This window comes from Hordeum vulgare, chromosome 4H, assembly GCF_904849725.1.
Source record: "Hordeum vulgare subsp. vulgare chromosome 4H, MorexV3_pseudomolecules_assembly, whole genome shotgun sequence".
NCBI lineage: Eukaryota > Viridiplantae > Streptophyta > Magnoliopsida > Poales > Poaceae > Hordeum > Hordeum vulgare.
Window position 1 is genome coordinate 356061695 of NC_058521.1, and position 6097 is coordinate 356067791.

The following is a 6097-nucleotide window of genomic DNA, read 5'->3' on the forward strand; positions in this document are numbered from 1 at the left end:
GAGGTCCGTGGTGAACTACTCACACATCATCGTGAGAGCAGCAAGGTTGATGAGGAGGCCCTCCATGATTGATCCCCCTCCGGTAGGGTGCCGGAACGAAGCTCCAGATGGCCTCTTGTCGGAAGAGAGACTTGCGGTGGCGTAAAAAGTGTTTTGGGGCTTCCCCTAGTGTTTTTAGGGTAAATAAGAATTTATAAGGCGGAGAACAAAGTCGGGAGGGCCACGAGGGGGCACAAGCTATTAGGACCCCCCCCCCCCAGGTTGCGCCCTGATATCTTGTGGGGCCCTCATGAGAGGCCTCCAGCTTTCTTCTGATGATCGTTGGTCTTCTTTTGGTCTAGGAAAAATCATCAAAAAGTTTCAGGGCAATTGAACCTCGTTAGGTATGGAAAACCTGCAAAGTGAAAAACATGCAGAAAATAGCAACTAGCACTAGGCACTGGTTCAATAGGTTAGTTCTCAAAAATAATATAAAAATGGTAAATAAATACTCCAAAATCATACTAGAATGATAATATATTAGCATGGAACAATCAATACTATAGATATGTTGGAGACGTATCAAGCATCCCGAAGCTTAATTCATGCTCGTCCTCGAGTAGGTAAATGGTAAAAACAGAATTATTGATGTCACGTGTTATCCATGATGTAACCTTATGCATGTATGCTCACTGAGAAACGATGAATTAACAAACATTAACATAGCAACACTTATAGGTATAAGCAGCAAGTCATTAATCTTTCAAAGTATAGGATCCTCAAAGATTATTTTACCCCCCCCCCATCCATCTTTATTATATTAGCAAGTCATGGATCCATCTTCACCACATGAATACAAATGTCAAGCACCATGGTGTTCAAGTCACGCAATTGGATCATAATTTTTCAATATGCATCAACTTTCTATTCTTCAGTCAATAGATGAGCATGAACCATTGGACATAGCATAAAGGTGGAATAGAATATGGTGGTGGGTATCAAAGGTATAAAAGTGGAGAAGATAGTCTCACATCAACTAGGCATACCAACGAGCTATGGAGATGCCCGCCGGTGGATATCGATGCGAGGAGTAGGGATTTCCATGCAAACAATGCACAAGAGCAATAAGTGTATGAAAGCTTCACTGAAGCTAAGTGGGGTGTGCATCCAACTTGCTTTCTCAAGAAGACCTGGGTTTTTGAGGATGCCCTTCATCAGAATATACAAGCCAAGTTTATAAAAAAAGTGATTCCCACGAGCATATGAATGATATAATATGAGACTCTCTATATGAAGAACAAGCTGCCACTTTGAGGCACAAGTGTTGTAAAGGGTAGTAGCAAAGTCCCTTCTCTCTTTTTATCTCTCTTTTTTATGGTGGGATCATTTGGCATCCCCCATTTTTATTTCCTCACTGGGACGATGCTCTAGTAATGATGATCGTCACAGTTTTGTTTACTTACAACTCATCATGAAAACTGGTAGGACATATGACTCTGAATGAATGCCTCTAGGAGTGGACCAGGATGTGCAAAGATCTAGCGTGGCTTGTGTCAAAAATATGATGAACGGTGGCTTTGCCACAAATACTATGTCGGCTCTATATGATCATCCAAAGCATTATGATGATGAACAAACTAGTCATGCGAAGTGAGGATGGCATTTGCATGGCTATGAACAAACTAGTCATGAGAAATGGCTATGGAAATGCCATGATAGGTAGGTATGGTGGCTCTTTTGAGGAGGATATAAAAAGTTTTATGTGCAACAGAGGGAATCATGTCAACCATCGCGCAACTCCGACTCAAAACAACACACGATTTTCAACGACGAATAGAAATGCTCACACATCATCACCATGCCTTTTTTTAAAATTTAGATGAACAAGAAGTTTAACATCTCTTAATATCGACACCGATCTGAATTAATAATAATGCACTCACACCTTCTTCATATCACACATCAATATCGTTAATCCACAATTTCTCTATATGTGCTACATGGCGTTTTTTATCATCATTCATTGGATACTCATTATTTTTGATCTAGTCTTATGAGACATGCAAATTACTATCACTATTTATCTAGCTCTCAAACAAATATAAGTGAAGAATGAGAGTATAATATTTCTATAAAATCTACATGCCATAGTGCTCAAAAAGATATAAGTGAAACACGAGAGCATTGCCTTTTTGGGGCAGGAGGAGGCAAATCCCCCTCCGCGTCACCGGATGTCGCCCTCTTTCTTTTTTGGGAGGGGTCGCTCTCCTTCCTTTCCTCCTCCTACTCTCCCTCAAGAGCGGAAGGGGCTTGGGTGTCCTCGGACATAGTGTCTGGGGATCCTCATGGGCGAACGCCTCCTCGGGCCTCCTTCTTCTCGTCCTTCTCCTTTTTCTGCGGCACCATCTTCGGCACCTCGACCAGCATTTCCGTCAGCAAGCCCGTCCTAGGGCCCTCGGGTAGTGGTGTAGGGTCATTAATCTGTTTGACTTTCTCCAACTAGTTCTATGAATGTGGGGAAGAAAGGGTTAAGTGCCTTGTTAAAAGGTAGCACTCAAACACAAGAGTATATTTTGTCATACCTCTCGAGGAGGGTGTGCGGAGTCAAGGCCAGTGGCTTCATCCTCGGCGGGCCAGACCTTTTGGGACTTGAACGATGCCTTCCATAGCTTGTCGTGTGTGGTACGATAAAAGCGAACAATGGTGGCAGGGTCCTTGGGCTTGCAGGACCACATTGGTGCGGCTTGACGTTGGCAAGGTAAGAGGTGGCAGTAAAACATGACATGAACCACGTTGGTCAGTTCGACTCCCTTCTCTATCAACTTGGAGATGCACCACTGTAGAGACTCCACCTCCGTAGTTGACCCCCAGTCAAGCCCTTCCTCACCCACAACGCCAGCCTTGTGGGAGGTCCTGATGTAAATTCGGGGGATGCAACCCAATCCACGCCACGTGGTTTAGTGATTTAAAACACCTCTTTTGCCAGATTTTGACGGTATCTATAAAGGTACCGTCCGGTCACTCTTCTCGGGGGAGTTTCCTAATCATCGCCCTCCTCCCATAGCCCGCCTGCTAGCCGTCGACTACTTTCGGCTTAACATTGAAGACTTTCAGCCACAAGCTAAAGTGTGGCTGGACCTGTAGAAAACCCTCGCAGATAGTTTTGAAGGCCGAAATGTTCAAGAAAGAGTTCGGGGGCGAGATGGTGAAAATCTAACTTGTAGAAGAACATCAGACCCCTCACAAAGGGGTGGAGCGGGTAGCCGACTCCCAGAATGATATGGGGGACGAACAGCACCCTCTCGCCTTGCTTCGACGTGAGGATGATCTGGCCCTTCTGTGGAGCACGATGGACTACATTGGTCGGCAGATAGCTCGTGTGCTTCAGCTCCTGGATGTCATCGTCAGTGACGCGGCAGGTCTCCCACTTGCCCTTGGAACCAGAACCGGCCATGGCCGAGCTGGGGGGATGGCTTGAGGAGATTGGAGGGAAGATGCATCTGGGCACGTGAAAGTGTGTTATATCGACTAGAGGCGGTGAATAGGAGATTTTTACAATTTCATCACGCAGGAAATTCCTAGTGAGGAAAGTCCTCAGTCATGAATAGAGTGCAGCGGAAATAGTACAGGATCAGATGTGCAAAAACGTCTACAGCAAAGTACTTAACGTGATTTCAGATATTCGATTTGCACATGTCACAAGTACAGGGTAAGCGGGTAAAGATTAAATCAGATGAAGAATTTGATGAGAGGAATTCAGATAAAGTCTTCAGTCAAATTCTTCAAACAGTACATATGAAAGTCTTCAACATGCAATTGAGGAAATAAGAAGGTTGAGGAAATAGAACCGGTAGCTCGATGAAGACAGTTGTTGATGACCCAGTTCCAACTGCCGTGACAGTTGTACGTCTGGTTTGGAGCGGCTTGGTATTGAAACGAAAGGACACATAGTCCCTACCGTATTCTCCTTGAGCTAAGGACACACAGTCGTTGCCCAACACTCGTGGTAAGTATTCAGGGAAGACTTCCAAACTCTCACGAACTCGGTCACCCGATGATCCACAATTGACTGCTGGATGCTCTAGACCATGATGTTTAACTGGTTGGAGGATACACAGTCCTCAAAGATAACAAGCTTCGGTTCCACACAGGAATAACTTCTTCAGTGATGCTCAATCACTTGGGTTTTGGTTTGGATTTGGGTATTTGGGGTATTTCCTTACTTGATAATTTTCTCTCGAAGGCTCTGAGGAATTTGGGGTTGCTCTCAATGACTAGTGTCAGTTTCTCTTGGAGCAGCCAACCAACAAGTGGTTGTGAGGGGTGGCTATTTTTAGCCTGGGAGCATCCCGACATGATTTGACAAAAATGCCCATTAATAATATGACAGTTAGGTGGATAATATATGTGACAGGTGCCGCGAGATGCGGCAACGGTCAGAACTTTCACCTGTGAAAGTCCTCATGTCTCTCATATTTCTCACTTTGAGGCTTTGGTAGGTTTAGGCTTGGGTTGAGCATCATGAGGAAATTTGTTCCATAGTTTTACCTCGACCCTTTTTAACAGTATGGTGTTCCTATAACTCAAGTGTAAATAAAATGAAACAGAAAGAGTAAATATTCACGCTTCAAAGTCTTCATTGTGTTTTCTTCAGGACACAACGAATTTCTCATCATCAATATCTTCATGAGGAATATCAATTTCTTCGTGATCAAAGTCTTCAAGGAATGACCAAAGTCTTCACTCGAAGACATATATTTTTAGGGGTCGATTTTCATCGAATAACTCAAACTCCTCAGCGACTTATAGAGCCTATGGAACTCACAAACATATTAGTCTCTTAACCTATAAGTCTTCAAACCACCAAAATTACTAAGGGGCACTAGATGCACTTACAATCTCCCCCTTTTTGGTGGTTTATGAAAATTAGGTTAATAATAAACCTCCCCCTGAAATGTAAGTATAGAGTTTGAGGAATTTGAAATTAGTGTTTTTGGTGGTTTTCAACGAGGATAATAATATGGAATGTAAGTATAGAGTTTGAGGAATTTGAAATCAAGATACAAAGAAACTCCCCCTGAAGATATGCATGTTTTGAGGAATTTGCTTTGAATAGAAGATGCACATTGATGATTTATATCATGGAGATATCCCTCTGTATATTGCAATTTATGCATGCATTTGACATATAATATCAGGAATTTGAAATGCATGATGAAAAATGGTGTCTGACTAATTTCAGCATGTGTGCATTAATTAACTTGAGGAATAAGCATGCGAGGAAAAACGTTCAAAAGTGTCAGAACACCATCAGGCTTAAGTTACAACTCATTACATCATACACTTGAGAAGAACCAAGAGTTTGTAACTTAATGAATTTTGTAAACCCATAAATTAATCCCGCTTGAAGACTAACTCTCATATCCCCCCCTTTGTCATCAAGTGACGAAAAAGGGACGAAACTAAGGACTAACGCCCATGAAGAATTTCACTTCTGTGTTGATGTAGTGGCGTGAGCATCCTTCAAGTCATACTTCCTTGTTGGACCAGTTGCAATGTCCTCAGGTTCTTCATCTGAATCTACAGTGCGTAATGAAGAAAATGAGTTGTCCACCAAGTCAGTAACTGGGATAGTCTTGAATTTCTTCTTTGGTGGCCATGACCAATTGAAGTCGCGAGTCAATTCCACTTCTTCAAGTTCCTTAGGAGTTTTCAGGTGAGACAATATGGCCCAAGTGTGATCAAATACCTCATGAAGATACTAGTGATTTTTCTTCACAACATTTCAAGTCTCGTTGAGGGTTTTCACGATGGATCCAAACTGGCGTTTTACCCACTTGTGATTGCGATCGACTTTCTGGTGAAGAGTGAGGAGAAGCTCTCTGTTAGTCATCACCCTTGGGGCCGTTGGGCTTGGAGGATTTGCCCTGCCATCAGATTCTTGAGTAGAGTGTCATCGTATGAGGAATATGAGGCAGCGTTGCGAAATTGACCATCGAGAGGCTGATTTCCTTCACCAATCATAGACTTCCCTTTGCCTTCAACAGGTTCAAAATATTTCTTGACGACTTTGAGAGGCGGAAGATATCCGAGGTGATTCTGATAGTCAGCTTGGTAG